The sequence below is a fragment of the Odocoileus virginianus genome, chromosome 15 (assembly GCF_023699985.2).
Source record: "Odocoileus virginianus isolate 20LAN1187 ecotype Illinois chromosome 15, Ovbor_1.2, whole genome shotgun sequence".
In the NCBI taxonomy this organism is placed as follows: Eukaryota; Metazoa; Chordata; class Mammalia; order Artiodactyla; family Cervidae; genus Odocoileus; species Odocoileus virginianus.
The window spans coordinates 28,745,234-28,762,177 of record NC_069688.1 but is presented as its reverse complement, the minus strand read 5'-3'; the positions used below and the strand labels follow the sequence as shown (position 1 = coordinate 28,762,177).

General features: G+C 37.2%; 1 protein-coding gene across 2 annotated transcripts in view; it reads right to left on the bottom strand.

Annotated features, from left to right (window-relative positions):
• PKIA (cAMP-dependent protein kinase inhibitor alpha) overlaps positions 1 to 16,944 on the bottom strand; it is a 95,769-nt gene that overhangs the window by 32,487 nt on the left and 46,338 nt on the right. The window contains exon 2 of one of the 2 annotated variants that reach the window (XM_070477200.1): positions 7,336 to 7,463. The exons of the other annotated variant lie outside the window; for it this stretch is intronic. The gene's annotated coding sequence lies outside the window, so the exon portion shown is untranslated. The remainder of the gene's footprint in view (positions 1 to 7,335; positions 7,464 to 16,944) is intronic. 2 annotated transcript variants of the gene reach the window in all.

Below are 16,944 nucleotides of genomic sequence, written 5' to 3'. Positions count from 1 at the left end.
GTATACTAACACATATATATGGACTTTAGAAAGATGGTAACGATAACCCTATATGCAAAACAGAAAAAGAGACTCAGATGTATGGAACAGACTTGTGGACTCTGGGAGAAGGCGAGGGTGGGATGTTTCAGGAGAACAGCATTGAAACATGTGTATTATCTAGGGTGAAACGGATAACCAGCTCATGTTGGGTACATGAGACTAGTGCTCGGGCCTGGTGCACTGGGAAGACCCAGAGGGATCGGGTGGAGAGGGAGGTGGGAGGGGGGACTGGGATAGGGAATACATGTAAATCCATGGCTAAATCAAATCAATGTATAACAAAAACTACTGTAATGATGTAAAGTAATTAGCCTCCAACTAATAAAAATTTAAAAAAAATAAAATAAAATAAAAAAAATAAAAAAAGTACACAATATTTAGACATTATATTTTGTCTTTGTGGCTACTGCAGCTATAGCATGCTGTAAGTGAAAGATGAAGGAGTACATGTAAATGTCAAATAAGGGAAAAAGGTAAAATACTTGAATTCTTTATAGATTCTTTAAATAGATTTCAAACCTTTATTGGTTCTGAATCTTATCATATTTCAAACATAATTTTCTAAATAATAATAACAATTTTAGAATCTGAATAAATCTTATGTACCTTATATAAACCTTACTTGAATACATACAGAGTTCATGTTTATGGGTGAAATTATGACTTGGGTCTTTTGATTACCAAGTATTATTTCTTATTCCAACACATTGTTTAAATGTATAGATGACTGAAAATAAAAGAGCTTACCAGTGATGTCTTAATTTTTACATTTTTTACAAACTATTTATAATAAGTATTTAAAGTTAGGGGAAAATTAGGACTGTAGCCTGCCAGGCTCCTCTGTCCATAGAATTCTCCAGGCCAGAATACCGGAGTGGGTAGCACTTCCCTTCTCCAGGGCATCTTCCCAACCCAGGGATCCAACCCAGGCCTCCCACATTGCAGGTGGATCTTTTACCATCTGAGCCACAGGGAGGCCCAAGAATATTGGAGTGGGTAGCCTATCCCTTCTCCAGCGGATCTTTCCAACCCAGGAATCGAATGAGGTTTTCCTGCATTGCAGGCAAATTCTTTACCAGCTGAGCTACCAGGGAAGCCCAAATAACCATAACAATTTTAGAATGAGAATTAATCTTATATACCTTATATAAACCTTATTTGAATGCATATAAAGTTCATTTTGATGGGTAAAACTATGGCTTGGGTCTTTTTATTACTAAGCATTATTTCTTATTGCAACACACTGTTTAAATGTATAGATGGTTGAAAAAAAAGATCTTACCAATGATCTCTTAAATTTTTTTACAAACTACTGATATTAAGTATTTAACATTAGGGGATATAGGCTCATGAGAATTAAAATACAGAAAGAGCTTATAAGAGGGCAAAAAGGTAGGAAATACATTTCCACATGGTTATACAAATATGAGATTTCGGGGAAAATGATCAAAATTGCATTTATAAGGTCATGAATCAAGTGGACACTTGATTCAAGAAGTAGTTTAAGAACATAAATATGGTTCAAGAAATTCATGGGTGGTGAAAGCTGTATGTTGAATTATTTCAAAATGTTAGCTGCTGCTGCTGCTAAGTTGCTTCAGTTGTGTCCGACTCTGTGTGATCCCATAGATGGCAGCTCACCAGGCTCCCCCGTCGCTGGGATATTCCAGGCAAGAACACTGGAATGGGTTGCCATTTCCTTCTCCAATGGTTGAAAGTGAAGTGGCTCAGTTGTGTCTGACTCTTCGTGACCCCATGGGCTGCAGCCTGCCAGGCTCCTCCGTCCATGGGATTTTCCAGGCAAGAGTACTGGAGTGGGGTGCCATTGCCAGATGACTGTTAAGTAACTTCTCTTTTTAATAACAGAATAATAGGCACATGAAAAGATCTCATTAGGCCACTGACAAAGATAAAATCCCAGGACTGCATGGCTCCACAGTCTAATAGTCTAGAGCTGAATGTCCAATATAGCGTCCCTTATTAACAAGTGTTTGCTATTAAATACCTGAAATGTAGGCAAGTGTGACTCAAGAACTGAATTTTTAGTTTTACTTAATTTTATTTAATTTATGTTAAAATTTTTTTAAAACATATGTGACTAATGGTTATAGATTTGATAGCACTAAGAACCTGCAATGCAGGAGACCTGGGTTCAACCCTTGGGTTGGGAAGATCCTCTGGAGCGGGGCCTGGCAACCCACTCCAGTATTCTTGTCTGGAGAATCCCATGGACAGAGGAGGACGGGCTACAGCCCATGGGATCACAAAGAGTCAGACATGACTGAGTGACTAAGCATAAGCAGAGCACAAGAACATTTCCATTATCACAGAGAGTTCTATTACTGACCAGAGCTGACCCATAACATTTTTATTTAGTTTTACATTTATTCCTTTTTGCTAAGAAAACTCTCTCTCTTACTAAGAAGCAATATTAGCAAGATGGATAGATGTAAATTTAACATACAAAAACCTACTGGATTCTCTAATCCAGCAAAAAGAAAGAGCTTAACAATTCTTTAAAATAGAAAAAAAAGTTGCCTAGGAATAAATCTAAATAAAGATGTGCGAGACATTTATGGATAAAATGACAAACCCTCATTGAAACATAAATAAATGGAGAAATACATTTAATTTATGGATAAAGAGACCATCATAATGATGTAAAATTTCCCCAACTTCACTTAAACATTCAGTATATTTACAATAAAAATATTTAACAGAGGTTTTGCATACCAGCTTATTCTGAAATTCATACGAATGGCCAAATGTTCAAGAATAGCTCAGACACACCTAAGAAAAAAATCATTCCAAAGTGATCCTGGAAAACTAAATTATTCATAAGAAAACAAAGAAATTGGGAAATATATACACAAGTCAATTCTAGATACATTAATGGCTTGAATATAGAACACAGATACACTAGAACTTTCAGAAGAAAATCTACTATATCTGTGTAGCATCAAGCTAGGAGAGCACATTTTAAGTAAGACAAAAAGGCACTAGGCTAAAAGATAAATTTGATTTCATTAAAATTGAGAGCTTCTATTTATCACCAGACAACATTAAAAAAGTAAGAAGGCAAGACATAACTTATTTGTGTCAGATATAGCTGACAAAGGATTATTTGCTTGTATTTAAAGAACAATACCAGGGCTTCCCTGGTGGCTCAACTGGTAAGGAATCTGCCTGCAATGCAAGAGACTGGGGTTCAACCCTTGGGTTGGGAAGATCCCCTGGAGGAGGGCATGGCAACCCACTCCAGGATTCTTGCCTGGAGAATCCCCATGGACAGAGAAGCCAGGCAGGCTACAGTTCATAGGGTCTTGGAGTTGGACACGACTGAATGACTAAGCACAAAGAACAATAAGAAATAAGTAAGAAAAAGATAAACAACAGAATAATGGAGAAATGATATTTCCTGGAATTTCTCAGAATAGGAAACACAGGCAACTATTTAAACAAATGAAGGATTCTCAACCTAATATGACCAGTGTCATAAGAAGAGGAAGAGACAGCAAAGATGCACAAGCACAGGGAAAAGGACATGTGAAGACACAGCCGGGAAGCAGTGGCCATCTGCAACTCAAGGAGAGAGACCTCAGAAAGACACCAAACTGCCAGCACCTTGATCCTGGAATTCCAGCCTCCAGAACTGGGAGAAGATAAATCTCTTTTTTTTTAAGCCATTAAGTCTGTGGTATAATTTTTTAGGGGAAACCGAGCAAACTAATACAAAAACTGGAAGAGAATTTATACTGCCTAGATTGTCCATTCTTACTGGTGAGGCTATAGAACAGAAGGACTAAAAACAGACAGTATAGCTTTGGAAAACATTTGACATAATATTTTAAAGTTGAATATTTGAATTTTCAGCAATTCTACTCTTAGTGGTATGCTCTTTTACTTATGTTAAATAAAATCTTGCACATGTGTACCAGGAAACATTAAAATAGATGTTCATGGAAGTACTGTTCCTAATAGGTCTCAATATCATTAATAGACTAATAAATATATTTTCTTATGTTTATACAATATGGAATTTTCTCCTCTGCTCATGTGATTCTCCAGGCAAGAATACTGGAGTGGGTTCCCATTCCCTTCTCCAGTAAAATGAATGAACATGAGTTAAAACAAAATGTACGAACCTTAGAAACATGATGTTGAGTAAAGAAGCAAGCACAGAAAACTAAAGTATGATATCCATTTTATAAATTTCAATAACAAGCCAAATCACATAAAAATTAAATGAATGCTGAACAGAAAGCCAAGATGAGAGTGGTTTCTTTGGTGAAAGGAAGGTGAAACCAGGGTAGAGAACAGAGAGAATATTCAACAATTTTGATTCTAGTTCTTAATTTTGGTGGTGTGTTTATTTTATAATTTCTCATAAGTTACATCCAATTTAATATATCCTTTGGTATATTACCTAATAATACTTTAAAGTCAAAATCCATTAGTATCAAAGTCCCAGACATTAATTATAGAAAAGAAAGTCCACTTTGAAACAACATACATATTTACTCACAAATCTTCTGCAACTGAAGCCTTTTAGCTATGAAGTTCTTCCCCTTTACTATGAGGATTTTATGTTCCATAATGAAGCCACCTCCTTTGGGATAATTTGCCTTCTTTATTTAAGTGATATTAGTCTTCTGGCTATCTAGAAATTTTAAAAACAACTGATAACTACATCTCCTGCCCACACGATATTACAGGAAAAGGATGGAGCAGAGGAGGCAATCTCATACATTATTGACAACACAGGCAAAGACAATATTGCCACAAAGTTATTTTTCCATATAGCAACTCTGAATGTTATTAATATAAATCTATATAAATATCAAAATTAATCAAAGAAAATCATCAAATATGAGTACATCAGCTATTTTGCAATGAGTTCCAGGGTCCTATTTTAGGTTATTACTTCATATCTGAGAGAGTTTGTGTATGTGTGTGTGTAATCTGTATATCTGTGTGTTTGGTTTTGTGGAAATGGCATGGTGCTAAATTTTACATTTCTTTCTTGAATCACATGGCTGTTTGTTATCCCTTGGGAATAAAGAAGCTAGGAACAGCAGTTGACTACCTACCTGTGGAGATGTATAAAGAGCAATTTTAGCTGCTAATGATTCTGAAACTGCCCTTAACTTTGTAAAAATGCTCCAAGAATCATGTTTTGCGCATCCGTGGATGTGCTATCCATATTCAAGTCATTTATGTGGACAAAGATATCGCCTGTCATATCAGTAACAAAGGGTGTTATAGTCATCAAGCCGCCAGACACTACAGCCACCCCCAAAGCTGCACCAGGGGGGGACTCAAGATAGAAAAAACAGAATACTGGCCCTAGATATTTAAAGTGCATATCAATGGGATGATTCCAAATGAGCCCAGATTCTTGCATCTTACCAGGTATTGAGAGGTGCTAAATTCATTAACTTGAGATGTCTAGTTTCTTTAATTAGCAGTGATCTTTTGATGTTCTGACTGCCTGTTTTTTTTTTTTTTTTTTTTTTGCAAAATGTCCTAAATATCCTGGATCCTCCCTTATCTCTTCAGAACAGTCCCTCAGAGCTATCTGAGAAGCTGTCTCCTGACTTAAGTCTTAAATCTTAAGACTTAAGTCTTCAGTATGCCTGCTGAATAAAACAGAATTCTCAGCTTTTAGGTTGGGCATTTTTTTTTCCAGTCAGCATTTAATTATATGGCTCATGTAAGTAAATGCCTAGATGTAATGGGGTGAATTTAAAATTATTAAAACTTGATAGATTCTGTTAACTCTATCAGTATCTGTGATCCAGGCTTTCATCTCTGGATACTTCTGTCATAGACCGTGACAAATATGAGGTCTGTATTGGTCTTAAAATTATTCTTAGAATTGCGAGGTTTCATTCTTCCAACAATTGTTCTATTTGTCAGTAACACTGCTGGGTCCTGAAATACAGAAGTCAGCACACAAGAAAATACAAGGATAAAACACAGTTTCTACTATATTAACTTTTTTCATTCATTAATTCATCCTTAGTCATTCAACATGCTTTTCTTATTGAATACTGATAAGGAGTCATATATACTCAGGTAAACACTGACTCTATAACTGCAGATGAGACAGATAGGCCCTGATGTTGATATCACTACTATCTTTTGTCCAGCCATATAATAGGACAACTTCATTATTCCTTTTACTGTAAGGTTTTATCACAAACTCTGAAAAATGGAAAATTTCTTGCATATCAGTAGACAAAGGATGTGACAGTCATCAGTGATTGCAGGCATCACTGATGGTAAACTGGTGAGCCCTGAGGTAACTCAGGAAAGAAAGACTATCTACCATCTAGCAGAGATCAGACTGCAGCCACTCTCTATGGTCAGCCCTGAGGGAGCTCAAGATATGAAAACACAGGATACTGGCTCCATATAGCTGAGGTGCAAATCAAAGGAATGATTTCAATGAGCCCAGACTCTTGCATCCTCCCATACATAGAAAAGTGCTAAACTACTTAAAACTACTTGAAATATCTGATTTTTCTTTAATTAACAATGATCTGATGTTCGGTCTACCTGCCTTTTGTTGCAAAACTTCTATAAAACCTGGCTCCCCGTCTCACCTCCTTGGAGCAGTTCTCTCAGGGTTACTTGAGATGCTGTCTCCTGATCTTGAAGTCCTAAAAATTCCCACCAAATAAAACATAACTCTCAACCTTTAGGTTGTGAATATTTTTTAAGTTGACATTGCTAATGAAAATGCAATTGTCAGAGGAGTTCTGACGTGCACAGGGAACAATGAACTCCTCTTTCCCATGTCCCATTCTCCTCCTTGTAACTCCTTATGTGAATTCACTTTGTGCCAAGACCAAAAAGATGTGTCCCAATAAGAACCAAGCTAATTTCAGAATGATTGGAACTATACCTCATTTAGGAGGCTTGATGCTTAATTGTGATAAGCAACTAGAAGATCATGGAAACAACCTATAAAAACGATTTGTCTTGGGAGAAAATACTAAAAAGGGTTAACTGCTGTTCCACATACCTAAGCTCATGGGACTAGATCACAGGCACCAAGATCACCGAGTGTACTTGTAAACAATGAGCTAAAAATGGAAAAAGCATCGTACTGTTATTGTACTCATTTCCCCCCAAGGTACTCTCTGATAAACACCACAACCTCCAAGGGAACTGGGGATAGTTTCCTTGTAGAGCAGGTTATAAATCCATCTTTTCCAAGCAGTTGTGTCGTATCCAGGTAACAGCACATTTTATTTAAGGTGATTGTGTGAGATTAAGTGTTCCTACCTGATTGGAAACCTTCTTGTCCTCAATTCATTGGCTATCCTGGATTATTTTTTCTTGAATCAGACCTCCACACTTCTACTATAAACTGTTCCTTTGGAGACACCAGGCCTTCCCAGAAATTCAGGAAACTGAAATGGATACAGAAAGAGAAATTATTTGTATCTATAGACCTCATTTTTTAGTTTTAAGTAAACATCCAAGCATACATCTTCTAAATAGTATAATAGCTTTCAAAAAATTCATGCTTTCTAAGTTTGCACAGGCTTCCCAGGTGGCACTAGTGGTAAAGAACCTGCCAGTGCAGGAGATGAAAAAGTTTACATACTCACAAACTCAACATATTATGATAAGAGTACAGGCTGCCTCTTGTGTCTTCAACCCAAACAAAGACTTCAAAAAAAGTCCTTGTTATCTTTTGTTCATTAAGGCACAAAGTGAGGGCAAAAGGCAGGTTTCTAAGTTTTTTTCTTTAGAATTTTCTTTCTTCAGTTTTCATCAAGATCTTTAGGAAATTATTAATTTTACTAAACTTAATTATTCATGAAATAAACATAGAAACCTGTAGAACAGTATTTCCTGGAGACCTGTAATTTACAGTATCCATTGCATACCTGCACCATGAGCTTGTCTTTTCTAGCACTGGCATACACAAAAGTGTGCGTGTGTATGTGGATGTGCACATGTGTGTCTCTTTGTGATGAAGTCGTGGGAAGAGAATGAATCTGTTGGCTGCTATTCAGTGATTTAGAAAGATACTAGAGTTAAGAAAAAGGCTACATCAAGTGAAGCAATAAAGTTGTGAGACTGTGTTTCCATAATAATAATAGCAGTTTCCTTAGCAACCAAGGGGGCAGTTTAGACAAACTATAGTCACACCTGTTAGACCATCTGTCTATAAATTTCATACTATCATCAATGGAAAACAAATGGCACTGTCTCTCCTTTCCTTTATCCATTGGCCATTCTCATGTAAACTGTTTTTCTCTTCAAGGTCATGCTCTTGCCAATCTGTTTAAAAGTATTAGGATGCAGGTGGAGTGACACAAAATGAACCATGCCTTCATACTTGTAGCAGTGATGGCTCTGTAAGGAGCACTGGATTGGTAGGATGCTACAAATTGAATTCCCCTAGAAGTAGAACCTGAGGCAAGAATTTGGATGCCAACTGTTCATCTGGGAGGTTCTTCCAGAAAACTCAGAAGTGGGGTGGGATTTGAGAGTAGAGATATGGAAAGAAATCAATAGAGGTACACTACTGAACAGATTTCTCCTGCAGGAAACTGCTGTCAGGCCTCCAGGGGAGTTCTCTAAAATGCTATAGAACACATCTCAGAGTTATTCCAAGATGGGGTGAGAAACTTGAAGTACTTATCTTCCAGTCCCCTTCTGTCCTTGGTTGAGAGCTACACCCAGATATATTAACTCCTGCACACTTCTGACCTGTCCTAGAGTGGCTAATTGCAGATGTTAGATGATTCTATCAGTATATACCAGAATGATGAGGCTGGGAGATATGAGTTGAGCACTGATACCATCTGATACAGTGGAGGCAGGAGGTATTAGTTACTGGCTTGTGAGTCTAAATGGATAACCTTAAATTCCTGGGTTAATGGTTTTACCTAGAGGGATTTAAACATGATGTGTCAGTAAAAATTTCTTCTATCAAATGGAGTTTAGGATCCTAAGTGCTTAATTTTTTGAAAAACTATGTCTTTGAACAGATTTTTAAAAGGTAAAATGATTAAGATTCAAGCTGATGATTCATACATTCATTCATTCATTCACTCATTCAACAAACATTTATTGAACAGCTAGAGTATATCATGGGTTAAGCTAACACTAGTGTTACTGTTACTAAAATCATAATCTTGCCATCTAGAATTAAATGTAATATGACATCCAAATAAAATTCATAATTACAGTAAAAATTATTACAGACTGCTATAGGAAGACACAGTAAGATCTTAATTCTTGCTGTGGACAGTATATGGGAGATATCAGCAGGGCTTCCTATAGAAGTCAATGGAAATGGATATGTAACAGGAAGGAGGGGTGCATTTTTAAGGAAAAGAGAAGATAAATTCACGGTTGCAAGAAAATGAATAGTTAAGAATCAGAGCACAAAGGAGATCCATTTATAATCAATATAAGAAATGCTCATTGGAGTATAAGAAATGAAGATAATGGAGAGGGTGTCAGAAGCAATATCATGAATGGCCACGTATGCATAGTAAGTGCTACAGTTGAATTTCTGTGTGCCCCTCCAAATTCATATGTTGAAATATTAATTTCCCATTGTAGGTGGGGTCTTTGAGAAAGATTAGATCATGAGGGCACAGCCGTCAGGAATGGTATTAGTGTTCCTACAAACAAACAAACACCATAGAGCTCCCTAGCCTCTTCTGCCATGTGAAAGTACAATAAGAAGTCTGACTCAGAAGAAGGCCCTCATCTGACATGCCATGCATGAGTGCTAAGTCACTTCAGTTGTGTCCAACTCTTTGTGACCCTAAGGACTGCAGCCCACTAGGCTCCTCTATCCATGGGATTCTCCAGGCAAAAATACTAAACTGGGTTGCTATGCCCTCCTCCAGGGGATCTTCCCGACACAGAGACCTAAGCCATGTCTCCTACTGTTCCTGCATTGCAGGCAACTTTTTACCACTGAGCCACCAGGGAAGCCTCATCTGACCATACTGGCACCCTGTTCTTGCACTTCCAGTCTCCAGAACTGCAAGGAAAAAATGTCTGTTGTTTACGAACCACCCAACCTGTAGTGTATTCTTATAGCATCCCAACGGACAAAAAGAGTTAGGATGTGAGATTTTTTTCCAAGGATGTGGGAATCCGTTGAAGGATTTTAATTGAAAACTTAGGAGAGAAGAGAGAAAAATTCCACAACACAATCAGGGATTTTCATAAGATAAATTTGCTTATTTTAGTTTTAGAAAGATCATTCTGGAACTACTGTGGCTGGATTGCTGGAGAAGGGTGATAATAATCCTGGCTATCAAAAGATAAGTATACTTACACTGTTGGTAGGAATGTAAGTTGATAGAACCACTATGGAAAACAGTATGGAGGTACCTTAAAAGTTAAAAATAAAACTACCATATGATCCAGAAAACTGGGCATAAACCCTGAGAAAATCACAGTTCTAAAAGACACATATACCCCAGTGTTCATTGCAGCACTACTTACAATAGCCAGGACATGGAAGCAAGCTAAATATCCATCAAAAGAGGAATGGATAAAGATGTGTGTACAAACATATACATACACACAATGGAATAAGTTGCACACACACTATTTCCCAGTAGTCATGTAAGGATGTGAGAGTTGGACTATAAAGAAAGCTGAATGTCAAAGAATTGATGCTTTAGAACTGTGGTGTTGGAGAAGACTGTTGAGATTCCCTTGGACTGCAAGGAGATCAAACCAGTCAATCTTAAAGGAAGTCACTCCTGAATATTTATTGGAAGAACTGATGCTGAAGCTCCAACACTCTGGCCACCTGATGCAAAGAACTGCCTCACTGGAAAAGACCCAGATGCTGGGAAAGATTGAGGGCAGGAGAAGGGGACAAAGAGGATGAGATGGTTGGATGGCATCACCGACTTGATGACATGAGTTTGAGCAAGCTCCAGGAGTTGGTGATGGACAGGGAAGCCTGTTACGCTTCAGTCTCTGGGGTCGCAAAGAGTCAGACACAACTGAGAAACTGAACTGAACTGATGCTAAGATGCTTCAATCATGTTCAATTTCTTGCGACCCTATGAATGGTAACTCTCCAGGCTCCTCTCTCCGCAGGATTCTCTAGGTAAGAATACTGGAGTGGGTTGCCATGCTCTCCTCCAGGTGATCTTCCTAACCCAGGGATCAAAATCCTTGTCTCTTATGCCTCCTGCATTGGCAGGGAAATTCTTTGCCACTAGCGCCACCTGGGAACTCCCAATAGACTATTACTCGGCCATAAAAAAGAATAAAATTGGGTCATTTGCAGAGATGTAGATGGACCTAGAGACTGTCATACAGAGTAAAGTGCATCAGAAAAAGAAAAACAATTATCATATATTAATGCATGTATATGGAATCTAGAAAAATGGTATAGATGATCCATTTGCAAAGCAGAAATACAGACACAGACATAGAGAAAAACTTATGGATACCAAGCAGAAGAGGGAGGGTGACTGGAATTGATATATACACTATGGATGTGTGTGTGCATGCTTTGTCACTCAGTTGTGTCTGACTAGCTCCTCTGTCCATGGGATTTTTCCAGCAAGAATACTAGAGTGGGTTGCAAACCTGGTGGGGAATTAGAGTGCTGCCTTTTCTGGAGGGCAGGAGTGGGGTGGCGTGGAAGATCATAACCTCACTTAGCCTAACCAAAACCACAAGACGTAGGAAATGGTATTTGGCTTGAATAGTGTGAAAAGTGAAAGTGTTAGTCGTTCAATCATGTCTGCTCTGTGACCCCATGGACTAGAGCCCGCCAGGCTCCTCTGTCCATGGGATTTCCCAGGCAAGAAATGGCTGGAGTGGGTTGCCATTTCCTTCTCCTGGGGATCTTCCCCACCCAGGGATCAAACCCCGGTGTCCCACATTACAGGCAGATTATCATCTGAACCACCAGGTACCCTCCACTGAATAGTGTGTGTATTGCCCGAACAGCTTTCTGTTTTTCGCAACCCTTTTCTTCATACTTAGGCTTGGAAGAACAGGTTTTTTTTGAAGCTTTTTCTGTGTTCTGTTGGTGGTTATGATTTGGAGGCTCCTGTAGTACCCTCTATAGGAGTGTATAGGAAGCAATAGGAAACACAAGAGACGCATCACCATGTCATTCCCCAAGTCCCAAAGTCCTTAGTAACTCTGCCTTCTCATTTCCACCTTTCAGTGTCTTTCTTTGCTAGTTTGTTGTTATGTTCAGGGTTTTAGTTTCAAGGGAGAGAACCTGGGAGAAATGAGTTGCTTCATTTCTTGGAAGCAGAAGTCTAGAGACCTACTGATGTTAAAAAGGCACTGCTAACTGTAAATTAAAATTTGATGACGCACACCTTGCCCTTTAAGAATTATTCTGCTAGATAATGTGGCTTCCCAAAGTTGCTACAATTTGATTTTCTCACTTCTAAAAGTCAAGTGTTTTGCTGGAGTTGCAATGTAAAGATAAGCAAGATATGGGGCTAAAATGATCTATGTGATAACAGATTAGAGCTGGAAACCTCAATATACATTCATATTTAGTTTAGTATTCACATTAGCTTTATACAGTTATGTAGAGAGATATATATAGATATGTGTATATACATGGTTAATATACACACATATTATCTCTTTGCTCTGTCAGCTGAGAAGACCTAGAAGCAACGACATTTGAGTCACAGTTAGCATACTCCAAACCCAGATCTTTGTGTCTAATACCATTCTCCAATAAGAAGATCTAGTTATCTTTGAAGAAATCACTGATTCTAGGACTGGGGCAGTAAATATATAAGATGAGCTTAGACCATCATATAGGGTATGGAAGTGTAAAAAACAAATAAATCATCCAAATGGGGATACATCAAAGTGGCACAAAAGCCAACTGAAAGAGTTCATAAGGTTCAGGACTACAGCAATTTGAGCAACAGATAAAGTAGAATTAGATGATTACCCAAAATATAAAATAAAAACCCATGAGTTCTTCTGATGTAAATAATTGGATACATAAATAAATGAATGAGAATAGAAAAAAACTCGAGTGAAAAAGAATTCCAAATAGTTTATGTAGATACTCCATCTTAAGCATAACTTCCTATTCCTTAGTTGTGGGCTAAGCTTCCTTCCAAAACTTCCTTCCAAGAAGTACAAGAGGAAAGGGGGAAAAGAGTAACTCTACAATGAAGAAACCTGGAAAACACTACCTCAGCCAGGTGATCAAGATCAACCTCAGCATGCATAATGCATGCTGATACTATGTATATGTGATGTGATCTGACAAAATAACCCTTCTACGCTGTGGTCTTCCTCCCCAAAACACATAATTCTAATCTTATTATGAAAAATGCATCAAACAAATCCCAATAATGGGCATCCTACAAAATTCTGACTACTCAAAATTGTCCAAGTCATCCAAACCAAGGAGTCTGAGAAACCATCAATCCCAAGAGGAGCGTAAGGAAACATGACAACTAAATGTAGTGTGATGTCTTGAATGAAATCCTGAAACAGAAGGGAATTAGGTAAAAACTAAGGAATTTGACTAATGTATGGACTTTAGTAAATGATAATGTTTCGAAGGGCAGAAATTACTACAATTTATAGGTAGGCAGTTGATTGTAGGCAATGTCTAAAGTACAGTGAAATAGAGTAATGTACGATGCTCTAACAACTTCAATGTATGTTTTCAAAATGATGAAATGTTATTTCAGTCAATAAACGGTTCACTTGTATACACTTTATACCCATCTTTTCCCAAAACACTCACAAGAAAATGATACTATCATTTGACAGTAGTTTCATCTAAACTGGAGTTTTTGGTACTTGTGGTTGCCAATGGTACTGGAAAGTGTGTTACTTCTACAAATCCTCTCCATGGCAAAACCTTATCTTCACAGGGTAAATCACAATAGGTGCCTAAAGCCAAATGACATACAGCTATGCAGCAAGATTATGAAGCATTTTACTTAAAGGCACAGTAGAATGTAGGAAAAGCCATTTCTCTCCAATCTTTTCCGTTCAAAGGTCACTCACCATCTTTTTTTCAGCCATCTCAAAAGTTTCCCACAAATTGAGACTGTATAATGTAACTCAGGGACTTCCCAAGTGGCTCAGTGATAAAAGAATCCACAAAAGAACCCAGCTGCCAATGTACGAGACGTAGGACACTCAGGTTCACTTCCTGGGAAAAATCCTTAGAGGAGGAAATGGCAACCCACTCCAGTATTCTTGCCAGGAATATTCCATGAACAGAGGAGCATGGGCCACAGAGTCGGACACAACTTATTGAACGAGTGCTGGCACAATGTCACTTAATGGAACTGTAGCTCAACATTCTATTTTAGTATGGTTGATACGACATTGTTTTTATTAGTGCTAAATAAGTTATTTTGACACATTTTTCTTTAAAAAAAAAAAAAAGCAATTTTTCCTAGGCTGGCCCTGGGCACATATGTGAATTTGCCATTTTTTCCATAGACTATTTTTTTATTTGTTCCACTGTGTCATATTTTTTCTACCTTCTCAAAAATAAGCATTTAATCATTCACCTACACATTCATGCATTCATACATTTATTAACTTAATCTGTTGAACACCTACATACGGCACAGAAAAAAGGCAGAACACTAATCTGAGTTGCATAGAAAGTAATGAACTCAGTTAAAATTTTGCTGATAACAGGTGTTACTTGATTTACTTGAAATTGCATTTTTATTATAGGAACTCACTGACCCAGTTAAAATTAAATACAGAAATAATAATAAGGTAATAAAAGCACTAGTCATTTACTGAGTGCCTGCTTTGTACCTGACTCTGAAAAAGAAAGTCTGAAATCACTACGGATGTTTGGAGGACTGTCTGATATAATTGTAATCTCCATTTTAGAGATGAAAATAACAAGATTCAGAGACATTAGGTTACTTGCCTGAAGAGAAGTGGCCCTGATACTGTAGAACTGGAAATAGAATCTTAAACTTTGTAATGCCAAAGTCTGTTTTTAATCAAAATGCATGTGTGTGTGTGAAAGAGAGAGAGAGAGATGTTTAATAAAGAACTTTTGAAAAATGGCAAGAAAACTGCCAGGTATTCATCAAATCATGATTTAGGAGCTTCTTACTGTACAAACAATTGTGAATCATATGGCTGAATCAAGGATCTGTCACTTTTGAATTAAGAAATCAAAAGCTTCCAGAAGTTGAATCCAAGTTTTGCACTTATATAAGATATATAAGATATTTCGTACAGAATGCTGAAGCATAAAAACTAAAGAGCTCTGAACATAATTGAAGCATTCTTACTGGTATGATTTTGTAATGTGGATAATAGGGGATTTAAGAAATTAGCAGATGCACCTGCAGACTCATTTGTTATCATTTCTGTGAAGGGCAAGATAAATGAATAAGAAGGAGAAAAATGAAAAAAAATGGCTAGCAATTTTAGGTAGTTTGCTTAATCTCCAGACTAGGCAAGATTAAGCACAAAAAAAAGTCTTGAAATTATATTTTTAAAGAACTTACAAATGCATATGGTCTTTTTATACCAAATAACTTGGAATTATGAAACATCAAATTAAGTCTAATCTTCTCTGATGGTAAACTCACTGATTGTATTTGAAACTATGAAATGGAAAAATGAAGTAATAATCAGAAATTCTTAAGAAAGGGAGTAGAAAAAACCTATTATGCCTCTAAAAAAAACTATAAAGTGCCATGTTAAAAACATTTCAAAACAAACATAAAATCCTTATTACTATTATAGAGCTTTCAAAACCTTATCTTGTTTTAATTTTTAATAGATATTATGTTTACATAATTACTGTCACAAGGTAGACAAAATTTTAAGTCAGCTTTCTTCATTCTTCCCTCATTAAGCATTATTCTATTTTGTTCCATAGTCTTGTAATTATAACAACTGCATAATTTTCTAATAAGCGGGTATAATTTACTAAATTATCTTCCTATTAAGAATTAAAGGTGTTTCCAATTTTTCTCATTACAAATGATGTGATAATGAGCACTTTTATTTATGTAATAGTTTTCTAGATATAAATTATTTATTGGCATAAGGGTCCAGAATTAGAATTAATGTGTAAAACGCTATTAACATTTTTATCTTGCTAGACATTGACAAATTACATGTTAAAAGTAAATATGCTGCAATACTAAATTATACTGCAAAAACTTTTGCCAACCGAAGATATCATGTATAATGTTTGAGTTTGCTAAATTAACCTGGAAATCTATGTTCCATTTTTTAGAATTTTTTGATAATGGAGTGCTGCCTCGTTGGGGTAGGTGTGACTGGCAGGGCAGCTGTGACTGTGAAGGCTCCTCAGAGTGGGAGAGGGGGAAGCAGAAAAAGTTTTTAAAATCACTAATTGAATTGTCTGTCGATTGTTATCTCTCATTCTTTTCTACCTCTTTATAACATAGCCGGCGGGTGAAAAAAATCTTTTGGCACAAGAAATTGGTATTTCAATAAATTAATGACCAAACCACCTTCAAATGGGTTTTCAAGACTGGTAATACTGCCTGACTCACCCGGAAGTTCTTTCTAATTCCCCTTCAGGGCCGTTTCCTTAGAAGCTTTACCCACTCTCCTTAGATTTCCTCCATCTTCTCTGCTTCCCTCAGTCTCGGCTGGTGAGCTGATTCATATCTCCTTAATAGAGGTCAGTAAATAGTCCACTGCCAAACCCATTAATTCATTAGCATTGACCTTCGTATTGCCTTTGAAAGTGAAGGGAAAGTGAAAGTCACTGTCCTACTCTTTGTGACCCCATGGACTATACAGTCCATGGAATTCTCCAGGCCAGAACAATGGAGTTGGTAGCCTTTCCCTTCTCCAGGAGATCTTACCAAACCAGGGATCGAGCCCATGTCTCCCACATTGCAGGAGGATTCTGTACCA